This window comes from Lissotriton helveticus, chromosome 11 (genome assembly GCF_964261635.1).
Source record: "Lissotriton helveticus chromosome 11, aLisHel1.1, whole genome shotgun sequence".
Lineage (NCBI taxonomy): Eukaryota > Metazoa > Chordata > Amphibia > Caudata > Salamandridae > Lissotriton > Lissotriton helveticus.
The window spans coordinates 1,164,815,783-1,164,834,303 of NC_136072.1; positions in this window are offsets into that span (position 1 = coordinate 1,164,815,783).

Below are 18,521 nucleotides of genomic sequence, written 5' to 3' on the forward strand. Positions count from 1 at the left end.
ACAGGGCAGACCAAACTACCAAGCCAATTCTTCACCAGAAAGGAGACAAGCTACCGGGGACCGGTTTCTGGCATTTCAGCCTCGTCGGCCCGGCTTGCTTGAATCCTGATGGAGCAGTGAGCAAGGGACTCATGTCTGAGTATACCCTGCCACACCTATAGTGGCCAAAAATGATTCAGAAAAGGGGGTGGTGATGAACAGAGTGTCTGAATTAAGCAGACCACTCTTACCCAGTCCAAAGATCAGGGCTTGATCCATCACCGTTATTTAGCTCACTGCCCCATCCCAGCTCAGAACCTGGCTATATGCAAATTAGTCTGTCCCTGGCCCAATGCATCATGGGAACAGGGCAGACCAAACTACCAAGCCAATTTTTCACCAGAAAGGAGTCAAGCTACCGGGGACCGGTTTCTGGCATTTCAGCCTCGTCGGCCCGGCTTGCTTGAATCCTGATGGAGCAGTGAGCAAGGGACTCATGTCTGAGTATACCCTGCCACACATATAGTGGCCAAAAATGATTCAGAAAAGGGGGTGGTGATGAACAGAGTGTCTGAATTAAGCAGACCACTCTTACCCAGTCCAAAGATCAGGGCTTGATCCATCACCGTTATTTAGCTCACTGCCCCATCCCAGCTCAGAACATGGCTATATGCAAATTAGTCTGTCCCTGGCCCAATGCATCATGGGAACAGGGCAGACCAAACTACCAAGCCAATTCTTCACCAGAAAGGAGACAAGCTACCGGGGACCGGTTTCTGGCATTTCAGCCTCGTCGGCCAGGCCCAGGGTCGGGGTCGGGCTGAGGCCGCGCGGCCGCGTGGTGCCGTGTCCAAGATGGCGGCTGGGCCGGGCAATGGTGCTGACGGTGGCCCGGGCCCGTGACACAGGGACATCCGGGAGCAGGGGTCCCATGGGGGACGGGTTGCGGGTTTGTTCTGTGGGTAGTACCTGGAAGCCCGGGACCCGGGCCCTGTCCTGCGGGGAGGGAGCGAGCCCTTCATGGGGCCTGTCCAACATGAATGTTAGACGGGGACCTGGAGGGTCGGCCGAGCACAAGGGAGAGGCCTCCAGTGAGGACCGTCTCTAGCGATCGCACAGACAGGTAACTTCCCCCCCACAGATGGACACCACACGAAGATCAGGGTAACACCTTTTATAGGCAATTCTTGGAGTAGGGTGGTACGATACAAGGAGATCAGGACACGATGATCCTCTCAATTCTAGTCTCTAGTAGGGGAAGGGGGTAGCGGGACAGTCTTGGTACCCACAGGTACTGAGGTGTAATGGTGGTAGCTCACAATCCTCGAGCTCGGTGTTCGGACGGGTCAGACCGCGGCAGCACCAGCAGGTCCCGAAGAGGTCGTAGGTGGCAACGGGCCGCGGCAGCGCCAGCAGGTCCCAACGAGGATGAAGGTCACGACAGGCCGCGGCAGCGCCAGCAGGTCCCACGAGGATGAGGGTTACAACGGGCCGCGGCAGCGCCAGCAGGTCCCACGAGGATGAAGGTTGCAGAGGGCCGCGGCAGCGCCAGCAGGTCCCACGAGGATGAAGGTTGCAGAGGGCCGCGGCAGCGCCAGCAGGTCCCACGAGGATGAAGGTTGCAGAGGGCCGCGGCTGCGCCAGCAGGCAGGACAATAGTTCACAAGGCAGGGCTGTGGCAGCGCCAGCAGTCCGTCAAGGATGAGTTCGTCGCGGTGTCTCTCGACTCCAGGATACAACTGCCTTCCTGTCCTGGGGCTGCCTCAGTTATAGGTCTGGCGCCCTTTGATGTCCGGACCCTCGCTCTTGGAGGTCGGGAGGTCTGGGATGAGGGAGTCCAGACACCCAGCAGGGGGGTGGAGCCAGCGCCCGAGGAGGCTGGGGTGATCGGCACCTGGCGGGGGAGAGCCATCGACACTTCTTACTCCCATTGACCTGCCAAGTGGTCCGTTCACCTCCTGGGTGGATGGTGGTGCCGGGATGTCGGGGCCTGGCCAGGCCCAGGGTCGTGGTCGGGCTGAGGCCGCGCGGCCGCGTGGTGCCGTGTCCAAGATGGCGGCTGGGCCGGGCAATGGTGCTGACGGTGGCCCGGGCCCGTGACACAGGGACATCCGGGAGCAGGGGTCCCATGGGGGACGGTTTGCGGGTTTGTTCTGTGGGTAGTACCTGGAAGGCCGGGACCCGGGCCCTGTCCTGCGGGGAGGGAGCGAGCCCTTCATGGGGCCTGTCCAACATGCGTCCCCCCCAGCTGAAGGCGGGGAGAGTCACCCATCTTCTTGGGGACTTTCCTCGTCGAGGCGGAAAAAGCGGGACAGGCCGTCCGCGTTGGCGTGGTCTTGACCAGGGCGCTGCTCCACAGTGAAGTCCATCCCCTGCAGGGAGATGGACCATCGCAATAGTTTGGGGTTCTCCCCCCGCATCTGCATGAGCCATTGCAGGGGCCGATGATCTGTCTGTACCCGGAAATGGGTTCCGAAGAGGTACGGCCGCCGGAGCTTCTTGAGGGCCCATACCACTGTGAAGGCCTCTCGCTCAATGGTGCTCCAGCGCTGTTCTCGGGGCAGTAGGCGTCTGCTGATGAAGGCCACTGGTTGGTCCACTCCTTCGGGGTTCAGTTGGGAGAGGACGGCCCCAATACCATGGTCGGAGGCATCGGTCTGCATGATGAACTCGCGGCTGTAGTCGGGGGCCTGGAGCACAGGAGCGGTGCACATGGCGGCCTTCAGTGTCTCGAAGGCCGCTTGACAGTCGGGAGTCCAGTTGACTCTTTTTGGGTGGTTCTTAGACGTGAGTTCCGTGAGGGGCCCCACAATGCTGCCATAGTCCCTCACAAACCGCCGGTAGTATCCGGTGAGCCCCAGGAAGGCTCGGACCTCGGTTTGTGTTTCGGGGGGTTGCCAGGACTGGATGGCAGCTACCTTGAGTTGGAGGGGGGCCACCAGACCGCTCCCCACTTGGTGTCCGAGGTAGGTCACGGACCCCTGGCCGATTTGGCACTTGCTGGCCTTTATGGTGAGGCCGGCCTGCTGGAGGGCCTGCAGGACCTCTCTGAGGTGGTGGAGGTGGTCTGTCCAGTGGCGGCTGTATACCGCGATGTCGTCCAGGTAGGCGGCGCTGAATTCTTCGAGGCCCGCCAATACCTGGTTCACCAGTCTTTGAAAAGTAGCTGGAGCGTTCTTCATGCCGAAGGGCATCACTCTGAAATGGTAGTGCCCGTCCGGGGTGGAGAAATCGGAACGTTCTTGGGCCCTGGGGGTGAGGCCGATCTGCCAGTAGCCCGCTGTCAGGTCGAAGATGCTTAGGTAGCGGGCTGCCCCCATGCGGTCGACTAGTTCATCTGCTCGGGGGATAGGGTGAGCGTCGGTTCGGGTGACCGCGTTCAGACCCCGATAGTCGATGCAGAATCGGAGCTCCGGTGTAGTGCCCGGGGCCGCGGCCTTGGGGACCAGGACGACCGGGCTGGCCCAGCGACTGTCCGAAGGTTCGATGACCCCGAGGGCGAGCATCTTGGAGACTTCTTCTTGGATGCATGTACGTACCCGATCCGGTACTCGGTACGCCCGGTGTCGGACAGGAGGACTGTCCCCCGTGTCCACGTCGTGCAGGCACCAGGAGGTGACTCCGGGTGCGAGGGAGAACAGGTTTGCGAACGGCAGCAGGAGGGCCCGGCAATCTTGACGCTGCTCTGGGGTCAGGGCCTCGGAGAGTCGGACCCCGTCCACCGAACCATCTCCTTCCCGGGTCCTCAGTAGGTCAGGGAGGGGCTCGGAGTCTCCTTCTGTGCCACTGTCGGTAGCCATCAGCAGGCTGAGCTCTGAGCACACGAAGTGGGGTTTGAGTCTGTTGGCGTGGAGGACCCGGAGGGGGTTCCGGGGGGACTCCAGGTCGATGAGATAGGTGACGGGACTCTTGCGCTCGATCACCTTGAAGGGTCCCGTCCATTTGTCCTGCAAGGCACAAGGTTCGACGGGGGACATCACCCATACCTGCTGACCCGGTTCAAACTCGATGGAGGAGGCATGTTGGTCGTACCACTTCTTCATGTCCTCTTGACTGGCCTCCAGATTGGCTTTAGCGATCTCCCTGAATTTCCGGGTCTGATTGCGGAGGGTCAGGAGGTATTTGTAGACGTCTGGAGGGGTTTTTAGGGGGGCCATTTCCCATTCCTCCTTCACTAGGCTGAGAGGCCCGCGAACGGGGTGTCCGTACAGGAGTTCGAAGGGGCTGAAGCCGAGGGACTTCTGGGGGACTTCTCGGTAGGCGAAGAGGAGGCAAGGTAGTAGTACGTCCCACTGGCGGCGTAGGGGTTCTTCCAGCCCCATGATCATTCCCTTGAGGGTGCGGTTGAACCGCTCGACCAGTCCGTTCCCCTGGGGGTGATAGGGTGTTGTGAATCGGTAAGTGACCCCGCACTGCTGCCAGAGGGATTTCATATACTTTGAAATAAAGTTCGTACCCCTGTCGCTGACGACTTCCCGGGGGAAGCCCACTCGAGAGAAGATCCCCATTAAGGCTCGACCCACTACTGGGGCTGTTATAGTACGAAGGGGGACCGCCTCAGGATAGCGGGTAGCGTGGTCCACCAGGACCAGGATGAAGCGATGCCCCTGTGCTGTTCGGGGGTCCAGGGGCCCCACAATGTCTATTCCCACCCTTTCGAACGGGGTGGTCACCACAGGGAAGGGTTGCAGGGGTGCCTTGAGTTTGCGGCCGCTCTTCCCGCTGGCCTGGCAGGTCGGGCAGGACCGGCAGTGGTTGGAGACGTCATTTCTCATTTTGGGACAGAAAAAGTGAGTCACCAGGCGGTGGTAGGTCTTGTCTTGCCCCAGGTGCCCAGCCAGGGGGACATCATGGGCCAGGTTCAACAGGAAGTCTCTGAAGTGGAGGGGCACCACCAGCACTCGCCCGGCCCCCAGTTCTGCGATTCTCTGCTCGCTGTACAAGAGATCATTGTCCCAATAAACCCAGTGGGCCCCGGTGGTGTCTCCTTGGCCCTGGGCGAGCGCTTGCTGTCGCAATCCCTCGAGGGAGGGGCAGGTCTTTTGCTCCTGCCGGAATTGTTCTTGGGTGGGCCCCCCTTCTTGATGCCACTGAGCCAGGTCGGGAAGCTCGGGGGGCTGTGTGGACCCCTCTGTGGTGGGGTCCGGATGGTCGGTCTGGAGGAAGTCTTCTTCTGGAGCGATCGAGGGCGGAGGTGCTGCCCATTCGGGTTCTTCTGGTCTCGGGATGGTGCGGGTGGCCATGGACCGGGTGGTCACGCACGCCCAGTCCGGGAGACCCAACATCCCCAGATGCTCTTTTCTTTCAACAGCGGCCCACGGGGAGCTCTCGAGATCGTTCCCCAGGAGGCAGTCCACGGGGGCATCGTCGCGGACAGTTACTTTCAGCATGCCGGACACTCCTCCCCATTCGAAGGGGACGCAGGCCATCCGACACAGGCTCTCTGAGTTATCTGCCGATCGGACGGGGCAAAGCACGTTTGGCAGGATTTGTTCTGGGGTCACCAGGTGACAACGGACGGCCGTCACACTGGCCCCGGTGTCACGCAGGGCCTCGGCCTTGCGCCCATTTATGCTCACCCATTGGCTGTACTTCCGAGTGTTGGCGGGCAGGGGAGTCCGCGGGACCATGTCTCTTCCTCCTAGGCATGCCAGGGTCATGGCGGCGGTTTCCCACTCGAACTGCTCCGACTCGTAGGCCTCAGAGCCTTCGGAGACTTGTTCTTCTCCTAGGGCGGCGGCCGCCACCTGGCGGGGCCCGGGAACCTGGTTCTTCGGGCAGGTCGGGTCACTGGCATAGTGGCCAACTCGCTGGCATCGATGACATGTCACGTTGGCTCGGAACCCCGGGCGCATCGGGGGGTTTCCCCGGCCTGCTGGGGGCGGGGTGGCGTTAGCGGGAGTGGCTGGGACCGCGTCTCTGCCCCGGCCCTGTCCTCCACCTCCTCCCCGGGGGCGATGATGACCTGGGTTGGTTCTGTTCTGCTCGTTCGGCCCACTCCGGGCCACTCGGGTGCTCTCCCACCGGTCAGCCTCGGTGGCGAGCTGCCGTGGGTCAGTCAATTTACTGTCGAGGAGGTGCTGCCTGAGCTCGACGAATCAGTTGTTGGAGAGGTGCTCCCACACAATGAGATTGAAGAGTTGTTCGTAGGTGGTTACGTTGTTACCCTTGATCCATCCCTCGAAGGCCCGGCTGAAATAGTTCACGTATTCCAACCACGTTGTACCTGGGATCCGGGTGCAGTTGCGGAACCTCTGGCGGTACATTTCGGGCGTAAGCCCATATCGACTGAGGAGGGCGGCCTTCATGTGGTCATAGGACGTCATTTGATGGTCCGGAAGCTGCAGCAGGGCATCACGGCCCTCATTGACGAATCTCCCCCATAGACCGGCTCCCCAGTCACTTCGAGCGACCCGGTGGGCAGTCATGGCGATCTCATAGGCCTTGAACCACTGCTGTATGTCGTCGTTTCGGTGATATTCTCGGACCACATCCTTGGGGATGTGGACCTTCTGCTCGGTAGTACCCGGGGAGTGCGGTGGCTCGGGCACCCCTAGGTTTTTGTTCAGTTTGCGTATTTCTATCTCCGCTAGTTTGCACTCGTGCTCGTATGCCAGTCTTTTTTCTTCGAGATCCCTCTGTCTCTGTTTTTCCTCTCGCTCTTCTCTGAGCCGTAAGTGTTCTAAGTTTATTTTTTGTTCCGCCAGCTTCAATTCTCCGTCTAATTTGAGTCGTGCCAAGTCTAACTCGTGTAATCTATTTTTTTCCCGCTCCTGGATCTCTTCTCGGGAGGGGCCTGTTCTCCGTTCTTCCGTCAGGGTGGTGTTGACTTCCGGGGCTACGGGGTCCCGGGGGGTTGCGGTATTCGTCTCTGTCCAGGCCTCTAGGGCGTTTTTGAAGTCTTCTTTTGTGCTTAGCCCGGTGGTAGCAATGCCTAAGTCCATGCAAAATTGTTTGAGCTCTCGGTGGTTGTATTCTTCCAGCCTTTCCATCTGGAACTTCTCTGCCGATCCGCTCTCTTTGGTCGTCATTGTGGTTTTAGTCGTAGGGTGAGTTACTGTCTGTACGGTACGCGTTGGTTCGGATCGCGCCGCTGGCCACCAATGTTAGACGGGGACCTGGAGGGTCGGCCGAGCACAAGGGAGAGGCCTCCAGTGAGGACCGTCTCTAGCGATCGCACAGACAGGTAACTTCCCCCCCACAGATGGACACCACGCGAAGATCAGGGTAACACCTTTTATAGGCAATTCTTGGAGTAGGGTGGTACGATACAAGGAGATCAGGACACGATGATCCTCTCAATTCTAGTCTCTAGTAGGGGAAGGGGGTAGCGGGACAGTCTTGGTACCCACAGGTACTGAGGTGTAATGGTGGTAGCTCACAATCCTCGAGCTCGGTGTTCAGACGGGTCAGACCGCGGCAGCGCCAGCAGGTCCCACGAGGATGAAGGTTGCAGAGGGCCGCGGCAGCGCCAGCAGGTCCCACGAGGATGAAGGTTGCAGAGGGCCGCGGCAGCACCAGCAGGCAGGACAATAGTTCACAAGGCAGGGCTGTGGCAGCGCCAGCAGTCCGTCAAGGATGAGTTCGTCGCGGTGTCTCTCGACTCCAGGATACAACTGCCTTCCTGTCCTGGGGCTGCCTCAGTTATAGGTCTGGCGCCCTTTGATGTCCGGACCCTCGCTCTTGGAGGTCGGGAGGTCTGGGATGAGGGAGTCCAGACACCCAGCAGGGGGGTGGAGCCAGCGCCCGAGGAGGCTGGGGTGATCGGCACCTGGCGGGGGAGAGCCATCGACACTTCTTACTCCCATTGACCTGCCAAGTGGTCCGTTCACCTCCTGGGTGGATGGTGGTGCCGGGATGAGGGGCCTGGCCAGGCCCAGGGTCGGGGTCGGGCTGAGGCCGCGCGGCCGCGTGGTGCCGTGTCCAAGATGGCGGCTGGGCCGGGCAATGGTGCTGACGGTGGCCCGGGCCCGTGACACAGGGACATCCGGGAGCAGGGGTCCCATGGGGGACGGGTTGCGGGTTTGTTCTGTGGGTAGTACCTGGAACGCCGGGACCCGGGCCCTGTCCTGCGGGAGGGAGCGAGCCCTTCATGGGGCCTGTCCAACAGTGATGAACAGTTGGCTTTTGTAGTCTGGTCCGCCCTGTTCCCATGATGCACTGGGCCAGGGACAGACTAATTTGCATACAGCCAGGTTCTGAAACTGGGATGGTGCAATGAGCTAAAAAACGGTGTTGGATCTAGCCCTGATCTCTTGACTGGGTGAGAGTACTCTGCTTAATTCAGAGACTCTGTCCATCACCACCCCTTGTTGTAAATAATTTTGTCCACCCTAAGCGTGGAAGGGTATACTCAGATGTGAGTCCCTTGCTCATTGCACCATCAGGATTCAAGCAAGCCGGGCCGAAGACGGCTGAAATGCCAGAAACCGGTCCCCAGAAGCTTGTTTCCTTCCCAGTGTAAGAATTGGCTTTTGTAGTCTGGTCTGCCCTGTTCCCATGATGCACTGGGCCAGGGACAGACTAATTTGCATACAGCCAGGTTCTGAAACTGGTATGGTGCAATGAGCTAAAAAACGGTGTTGGATCTAGCCCTGATCTCTTGACTGGGTGAGAGTACTCTGCTTAATTCAGAGACTCTGTCCATCACCACCCCTAAATAATTTTGTCCACCCTAAGCGTGGAAGGGTATACTCAGATGTGAGTCCCTTGCTCATTGCACCATCAGGATTCAAGCAAGCCGGGCCAAAGACGGCTGAAATGCCAGAAACCGGTCCCCGGAAGCTTGTTTCCTTCCCAGTGTAAGAATTGGCTTTTGTAGTCTGGTCTGCCCTGTTCCCATGATGCACTGGGCCAGGGACAGACTAATTTGCATACAGCCAGGTTCTGAAACTGGGATGGTGCAATGAGCTAAAAAACGGTGTTGGATCTAGCCCTGATCTCTTGACTGGGTGAGAGTACTCTGCTTAATTCAGAGACTCTGTCCATCACCACCCCTTGTTGTAAATAATTGTGTCCACCCTAAGCGTGGAAGGGTATACTCAGATGTGAGTCCCTTGCTCATTGCACCATCAGGATTCAAGCAAGCCGGGCCGAAGACGGCTGAAATGCCAGAAACCGGTCCCCGGAAGCTTGTTTCCTTCCCAGTGTAAGAATTGGCTTTTGTAGTCTGGTCTGCCCTGTTCCCATTATGCACTGGGCCAGGGACAGACTAATTTGCATACAGCCAGGTTCTGAAACTGGGATGGTGCAATGAGCTAAAAAACGGTGTTGGATCTAGCCCTGATCTCTTGACTGGGTGAGAGTACTCTGCTTAATTCAGAGACTCTGTCCATCACCACCCCTTGTTGTAAATAATTTTGTCCACCCTAAGCGTGGAAGGGTATACTCAGATGTGAGTCCCTTGCTCATTGCACCATCAGGATTCAAGCAAGCCGGGCCGAAGACGTCTGAAATGCCAGAAACCGGTCCCCGGAAGCTTGTTTCCTTCCCAGTGTAAGAATTGGCTTTTGTAGTCTGGTCTGCCCTGTTCCCATGATGCTACAAATGGGGGTGGGGTCGCACACTACTCACACACCGGCGGTGTCGCCCCTAAGGACTCTGGTCAATGTAGTAAAGTGTTCGCGATGCATCATCTTTCGATCTTCTGCTATCTTCGCTGTCTTCGCCATCCCTGGACACGTGTTTCGGGGTATTACCCCTCATCAGCAGGGATAGGCCGTGTACTGGGGTTGCCGATGGCTGCCAATATCTGCCAGGTATAGTACCACTCAGGCGCGTAGGTGCGGGATCCCAGGCTCGTCAGCCCGCTGCTCAAGGGAGCTTTAAAGTTACAAATGGGGGTGGGGTCGCACACTACTCACACACCGGCGGTGTCGCCCCTAAGGACTCTGGTCAATGTAGTAAAGTGTTCGCGATGCATCATCTTTCGATCTTCTGCTATCTTCGCTGTCTTCGCCATCCCTGGACACGTGTTTCGGGGTATTACCCCTCATCAGCAGGGATAGGCCGTGTACTGGGGTTGCCGATGGCTGCCAATATCTGCCAGGTATAGTACCACTCAGGCGCGTAGGTGCGGGATCCCAGGCTCGTCAGCCCGCTGCTCAAGGGAGCTTTAAAGTTACAAAAGCTAAAAAACGGTGTTGGATCTAGCCCTGATCTCTTGACTGGGTGAGAGTACTCTGCTTAATTCAGAGACAATGTCCATCACTACCCCTTGTTGTAAATAATTTTGTCCACCCTAAGCGTGGAAGGGTATACTCAGATGTGAGTCCCTTGCTCATTGCACCATCAAGATTCAAGCAAGCCGGGCCGAAGACGTCTGAAATGCCAGAAACCGGTCCCCGGAAGCTTGTTTCCTTCCCAGTGTAAGAATTGGCTTTTGTAGTCTGGTCTGCCCTGTTCCCATGATGCACTGGGCCAGGGACAGACTAATTTGCATACAGCCAGGTTCTGAAACTGGGATGGTGCAATGAGCTAAAAAACGGTGTTGGATCTAGCCCTGATCTCTTGACTGGGTGAGAGTACTCTGCTTAATTCAGAGACTCTGTCCATCACCACCCCTTGTTGTAAATAATTTTGTTCACCCTAAGCGTGGAAGGGTATACTCAGATGTGAGTCCCTTGCTCATTGCACCATCAGGATTCAAGCAAGCCGGGCCGAAGACGTCTGAAATGCTAGAAACCGGTCCCCGGAAGCTTGTTTCCTTCCCAGTGTAAGAATTGGCTTTTGTAGTCTGGTCTGCCCTGTTCCCATGATGCACTGGGCCAGGGACAGACTAATTTGCATACAGCCAGGTTCTGAAACTGGGATGGTGCAATGAGCTAAAAAACGGTGTTGGATCTAGCCCTGATCTCTTGACTGGGTGAGAGTACTCTGCTTAATTCAGAGACTCTGTCCATCACCACCCCTTGTTGTAAATAATTTTGTCCACCCTAAGCGTGGAAGGGTATACTCAGATGTGAGTCCCTTGCTCATTGCACCATCAGGATTCAAGCAAGCCGGGCCGAAGACGGCTGAAATGCCAGAAACCGGTCCCCGGAAGCTTGTTTCCTTCCCAGTGTAAGAATTGGCTTTTGTAGTCTGGTCTGCCCTGTTCCCATGATGCACTGGGCCAGGGACAGACTAATTTGCATACAGCCAGGTTCTGAAACTGGGATGGTGCAATGAGCTAAAAAACGGTGTTGGATCTAGCCCTGATCTCTTGACTGGGTGAGAGTACTCTGCTTAATTCAGAGACTCTGTCCATCACCACCCCTTGTTGTAAATAGTGTCATGAGGTGCAGGCAGTGGGGCTGGGGACGCCACCGTGGTCCCCTAAATGTTGGGTCCTCATGCGTGGTAACTGGGCTGTGAATCTGCAGCAGCATCTCTGGTACCCTGTATCCATCTCACTGCTGTGTGCAGTGCATCACAGCCAGGGCTTTAAGTGGCATGAAAAAACCAGGGGGGCTTTCAAACACATGGGCTTAACGTAGTGTCCCGCCCGACTGGTATTTTGCTGCTTCTGTCATTGCACACAGATATACAACAAGCAACATTACACCTACAACAAGCCCGGACTATTGGCCTTGTCAATGGTTGTTAGTTGCATAAGATAAATAAGCAAAAACTATGGCTTCCTTGTTTATAATATTGAAAATGCTTTAGTTCTGAAATGATGAAACTGTGAAAGAACCAAAACAAGTTTTTTCGAAGTTGCATCAAAGGCTTTGAGCAGAGGTTCTGCTGCAGAGTTGAGATTTATTTTTTCATCCTGGGCCCAAAAATGGAGAGCCTGATAGGGACCCATCTCAGCACCTGCTTTTAAGAACTTGCAGCGCTGAGCACCACCAGGACCCGGGCCACTTAAAGCCCTGATCACAGCCTTCTGCGCCACAGAGCGACTTGGGAAACGGTGCAGAGCTGCCGGGGATACAGTGCAAAGTACGTACAGCAAGCCCCCCATGGATCTAACACTGCCAAAGTCCCCCCCCCCCGATGGTGGCTGAGGGGTTTTGTTTTTTTAGGCAGTGACAGGCACAAATAGTGTAAGACCGATCACATTCCACAATAGACTTCGTGTGGACAGTCACACGTGGATATGATTAAAGTAACAGAGTCCTTTCTCAACATATTGAAAACAGTTTGTAAATAATGTGACTTTTGATTGTATGTTATAAGAAATGATGACATATTTTGAAGTTTTACATTGGCCTTGGAGGCCCAGGGGATGGAAAGCTGACATATACCTGGGTAGGTGTGTGCCAAATCAGAGTAAGTGGGTGTGTGAACTTTAATGGTGCAAGAATTGTGCATTTATTCTTTAAATGGAACATAAACACTTCTGCCTTCCACTGAAAGCATATGAATAAGAACACCCAATTCTATGTGTACTGTGGCGTGTTGCTTTAACTTTCTAAATCCGGTTCGATTACTTCAGGATACCAAAATTCAAATCTCAAATTGTGCTTTCAACCTAGCATACATCTCTCAATCCCATGCCTCATTCTCTAGAAACCAGAAAATGTGGCTTAGCCCATGATCTGCTGTCATCAGAAGAACAAAGCATTTCATTCATAAAACCCACAGCTGTCCTGTCTCTTACAAAGAAGTCTTTGTGTCCATTCACCATGTCCAAACCAGCCTCCAGTGTAATATCACAAGACGCTCACACGTCAGTGACACAAACTGGGAGTGGCTTCAGACTAGGACCTCCACGGAAAAGTGAAAATGACACCGTTCTCACTGTATCACTGACATGGATTTGTGGGTGTTGTGATATGTCACATGAAAAGTAAGCAGAAAAGAGTTGAGATGCAATGAAAAAACCAACACAACACATTAGAAAAACACAGAAAACCTACAACACAATAACTTAGGAGCAATAGGACAGAACAACAACAAACCAACACAACATGATAATACAACAGCATAACCACAGGGCAATATTAAATATGCAAAGCACAAAACAAACAACAAGATACCACCAAAACCATACATAAAAGCCATTGTGTCATGTTATAAGTTGTAGAGTTTGAATGTATTCTGCTTTTATAGTTGTGATGTCATTAGGTGTAGCGTTGTTTATGTTTTTGTTGTATTTTCTTTGTGCTGTCATTCTATTGTTTGTTGTGTTGTGATTCTATTGCATTTGTGTTGTTGTGTTGTTGGTTGTACACTGTGTTGTTTTTTGTGCGCTTTTGTAGTTCAACAGTGATTTATTTAGTTGTACCGTGTTCATGTTGTCAATGTGCTGTCATTTAGTCAGTAGTGGCTGGTGTGTGGGTGGAATGGCAGGGTTCAGGGTACAATGAAGGAAACAGACAGAAAAGGGAAAAAAGAACTTATCTGGTGACTGTCTCTCTTCTGCTCCGAGTCCTCGCTGCAGCACAGGCTCCCAGACTCCGCTGCGGCCAATCCTGATGCTGCTCCAGGAGTGGCCTGAGCACCATGAATTTGCACTCCCAGAGAGATTGGGAGCCTGGGCTTGCTGTCTGCAACCTGGCAACTCAGCTAGGGTTGAAGTCAGCTCAGTGCGCATGTCGGTTTGGATGTCATGAGACAGCCGGCCAAACCAACATGCACACTCATAGCAGTGCCCACCGGGAAACATCACTTACAACGCAACTTTTACCACGCAGTGCCTTTAAATCATAACTTTTACAACGCAAACCATTACAACTCATTGCGCTGGGAGGCGCTCTAGGATAGGGAATAGGTTAATTTACTATCCAATAACCTTCCCTAGTGTCCACGGGGACTGGAGTTGGAATAGTAAATTAAACTATTCACTATCCAGCGCCCAAAAGCACTATGCGTTGTAATGGTATGCGTTGTAAAAACCGCGTTGTAAAAGCATGCGATGTAAAAGCATGTGTTGTAATGTCGTACATCCGTGCCCACCACTCCCTCTCGTGACTGCCCCCCATACGTGATAGCCCCGCGCCCCAAGACTCGGCCCAGCACGTAAAACGTATAAAATAAAATGATAACAAGCCAATTTTATTTGTTTTATTATTCAAGTTTTGAGGCTGGCGTGGAGGGTGACGCTCATCTGCCATAGCGGTACAGCTGCCACTGCATTTAATATAGTGTTGTAGTTGTTTTGTGTATGTATTTACTTAACTAACTGTTTTATCTAACACTATTATCTCCAAATGTTCATAAAGGCACCTTACAGACAATAATGAGACATACATATTTAAGAAAAATAAAGCAATAGCCCATATGCTGCTTTACCGTATGCTACGAAGAGTAAAAAACACGCATGAAAGCACAGTGATGGGGTGTGGGGAAGAAAAAGGAGTGAATAGGAGAATTGGGACGAGGACATGAGGAAGAGAACTGGCCATTTGGGCGGCAGCAAGAAGCGGTAAAATAAAGAGGTAAATCAACAATTGTGGCATGAGACATGTTTCTATGGGCTGGGCTGTGCGGCGCGTAAGGGGTGGGTCTCTACTTGCTCGAAGGGGGGGTGATGGCATAGGCTAACAGCATGGTCACATGACTTACTAAAACGCTGACAATCCTTTCTTGGAATGTGAAGGGCCTGGGGGATAAAAATTATATGCATTATAGTTCTACAATATCCGCACAGATACTCTCCAGACATTGTCTTACTTCAAGAGATGCACCTCAAGAGTAACGATTACTTAGTCCTTAATAGATACGGCTATAGACTACAGGCTCATGCTGGTTTCACGCTGGGGTCCAGGGGCGCGGCCATACTCATTGAAAATGTGATACCTCTGGTGATACAACGCACATGTTGTGACCACCGGCCATGTTATGCGGCCCTTTCAGGTACTTGGGAGGGACAGGTGGTAAATATATGCTCTGTGTATGTTCCCTAATAATAAAATCCCTTCGGGACTTAGAGGAAAATGCGGCGCAGGCTCAAGCGATTGCCACACAGCGAAGAGTGTATGATCTGGGCGATAAAGCCAACAAACTGATTGTGTGGCTGGAAAGGAGGGACAGGGGTCATAATTGGGATTTCGAGATTCAGTACGAAGAAGGAATACAGGGTAGTACAGGGGTGGCCTTGACAGAAATCATTGCCAAGTACTACGAAAAAATTTGCCAGTCCCAATCCACGTGGGTGGAGTCAGATTGTACTGAATTCCTATGTGACATTTCTCTTCCGACTCTTGGGTCTGAGGACAGGGAAGCGTTAGATTCTGACTTCCATGTGGAGGAAGTAGAAAACGCCATTAGGGACTTGCAATCAGGGAAAGCAGGGGGGCCTGAATAGGCTCCCAACCGAGCTGTTGAAATGTGTGGTGGGCAAGCTAGCCTCCTACAAGATTTGCATGTTTAGGGAAGCATTCGAAGTAGGCCAACTCCCTGAGGACACAAGAATGGCGACTATAGTAGTACTCCTCAAGAAGGGCAAACCCCATGAACTCTGTAGTTCCTACGGGCTATCTCCCTTTTAAACTTTGAGTCCAAGATTCTAGCCAAGATTGTCGCAAACCGTGTGGGCCCTGTCATACAATCCGTGACCCACCCAGACCAATTTGGCTCTATGGCTCATAGAAGCACAAGGCTCAATCTGAGACACTTGTATGGAGTCATGCACATGACTCAAATGTAGCCAGATGTCCCAGCCTCTCTCCTTTCATTGGACGGGAGCTGGCATTCGACCGCATTGAATGGTCCTACCTTTTTGCTGTGCTGGAGAAGGTCAGCATTGATCCGCAGTTGCAAAATTGGATCAGGTTGTTATACACTGCTCTGACGGCACGCGTTAGGGTTAACAGGGTCATATCCAGAGCCTTAGTGTTACACAGGGGGACGCGTCAGGGTGTCCACTGTCCCTGATGTTATTCTCGCTGGTGCTGCTTATTAAATGTATTAAGGTAACTCTAATGTCATCCTATGGGGGAGGTAAGTCTTGCAGTAGTGAAAAATGAATTTCGTTTTTCACTACCATGATAAGTAAAAGTTAAAGTACATGTCCCACTTTTTAAATACTCAAAGCCTGCCTTCTGGGCTATTCAAGGCCTACCATAGGGGTGACTAATATTTTAAAAAGGAAGGTTTGGACCTGGTAAAAAGTTTATTTTGCCAGGTTAAAAATACAGTTTAAAACTGCACACACGGGCTGCAGTGGCAGGCCTGAGACATGTTTAAAGGACTAGTTAAGTGGGTGGCGCAATCAGTGCTGCAGGCCCACTAGCAGCATTACACTTATAGGCCCTGGGCACATGTGGTACCTCCTCACTAGGGACATACAAGCAAATTAAATAGGCCAAGTGGGTGTAAGCCACATCACAATGCTGTAAGGAGAGAGCACAAGCAGTTTGGCACTTGTTAGCAGTGGTAAAGTGTGTAGAGTCTTAAAGCCAGCGAAAGCAAAGTCAGCAAAATAGGAGGGTTGAAGGCAAAACGATAAGGGAGAACCATGCCAAGGATGCCAGGTCTAACAGTGCTCCATCGTGACTTATTATGTTTATGCTCTCCTGTGTCAATGGTGGTTGCCCACTGGAGCTGAAGAGTGGAATGCAGAGGCGATGCACATTGCCTGCTGGCTTGTTCACCACCGGTTGGCCACCAAATTCTTGTTCTATATGACCCCACTACTACTGAGGTAACCATTCCTGTTAAGAATATTTTAATATTGCCAGGTGGAAGAAAAGAAACTCCCCAATAAATAGGAGGCTAGCAGAATGACCGCCACGGCTTGCTACAAGCTGCTCAAGTGCAAATGTTTCAAACTGCACCAACCTACCTGTGCTGGGGATTAGCTAAATCTCAGCAGGTTTGTAAGAAAAAGAACAGCAGTTCAGATACAGACCCATGTTTTGCCACATGGGGTAGAACAGCATTATCTGAGGACTAACCAGTTGTGTGTGTACTGCCTGGGTAGATGAAGATCAGTCTGGAGAGAGGACCATCCATGGGATGACAGCACAGTATGGAGAGCAACACCTTTCAGAGGACGGGGCACAGGAGGACTGGTTGTTATCCAGCCATGAACATGTTATCCAAACTCAGAGGCCCCATGGTTACTTAGGCAACAGCATCCTTCAGCACATATGGCCATTCTGTTATCAACTTCCCCCTCCTAGTCACACAATTAGCACTCATGTCAGCCCAGACATCAGCGTCCATGTCCACCCAGCTATCAGCACTCATCTACCCAGCAATTATCAATCTGACAAATATCCCTTTGCATATGCTGTTGGCTTTTTAAGTAAGGGTAGGATTTTGGCTGTTTCCATCGGGTGGGCACCAATCCAAAACACAATGAATCACTCAAAACTCTGTTTACAACAGGATTAATAGTCTGAGCCACTCTGGCAAGTAGGCTGGGCAGACAGGGATCAGACTGGGACCCTGACTGAAGACCCTTGATGGCCATCAAGGATTCATCCAAAGAGATATTTGGGAGGATAGAAAAAGGGAGTGACTCTAAAGTTCTTCTTCTAGAACAAGACACCTCACAAAAAAGGTCTGCCACCTGAGAAACTCTCAACAGGCTTGCTTGGATCTTAGTTATTTTATCATGAAAATACCCTGCCAACTGTTTACACCATTCGGCAGAAGAGTGTTTCCATTTGGTAAAACCTCTGGATTCAGAAATGTGTTCACAATTTTGAAAACTTCTTTTGATTTTTTGTTTGTTTTTTCAATTTTCTTCTCAAGGAATTATTTTTCTTCAGCCTGAACCGAGAATAATAGTCTTTTAATGCTCCTCTCTAGATATCTTTGTTTGCCATATTATAGTTTTTTTTGCTATTTCCTCTCTAGGCGTTTACAATGTTTTTTACAGGTCTGCAAATGCAGCAAATTCAGAACTGTTGACAGTGTTATTAAAGTTTCTCCCAAGCAAAGGACTTCACCTTCTTTTAGCCTCTTTTTTCCTCTTTTCAGGACAGTGCCACCTCCACCCTCTAATATGTTTTAGTTCCTTATTTCAATGTAGAAGCATCAGGCCTGTTATTTTCCAGCCACGTTCTGGCAAGTTGTTGCCTCCAGCACCACTCAACTCACTGTTATCATCTCCCTTTGTCAGCACTATCCCAAATAGACATACCAAAGGATGGCACGCCATCGGTCACCTGGAAACACTTGCAAGTCCAATTAGTAACTATTACTGGGACAATCAGGGGAAGATAACTGTAACCAATTTTACCCGGAGCTTATTCACTCCCCAGATGTCAGGCTTCCTTCTGGTCCAAAGTGTCCTAAGAGTTTAAGCCAGCAGAGGGCAGTACTGAGCTGTGTAAAGTATCCGGGCTGTGTAGCAGTACACCCTACTACCATCGCAGGGCTTTTGGAATATCAATGCATGAAATAATGTGTCCTGGCTGTATCATCTTGTCATCTTCTAAGTACTGAGTAAGCTGTAGATGAACAGGATTTCCACCTTGGCTTTGCCAAACTCTGTTCAAAGAACCTCATCCTCAACCAGCAATGATAGGGCTCATGAATGTGGCATTCTTCTGGGCACCCTGATGTGTACTGTGCCATCCTGTCTGAAATGATTGTGGGTATCTTATGAGTAAGGGGGAGCAGGCAAGGAGCAACGAAGACCGGAGCCTGGCAGTGGCTTC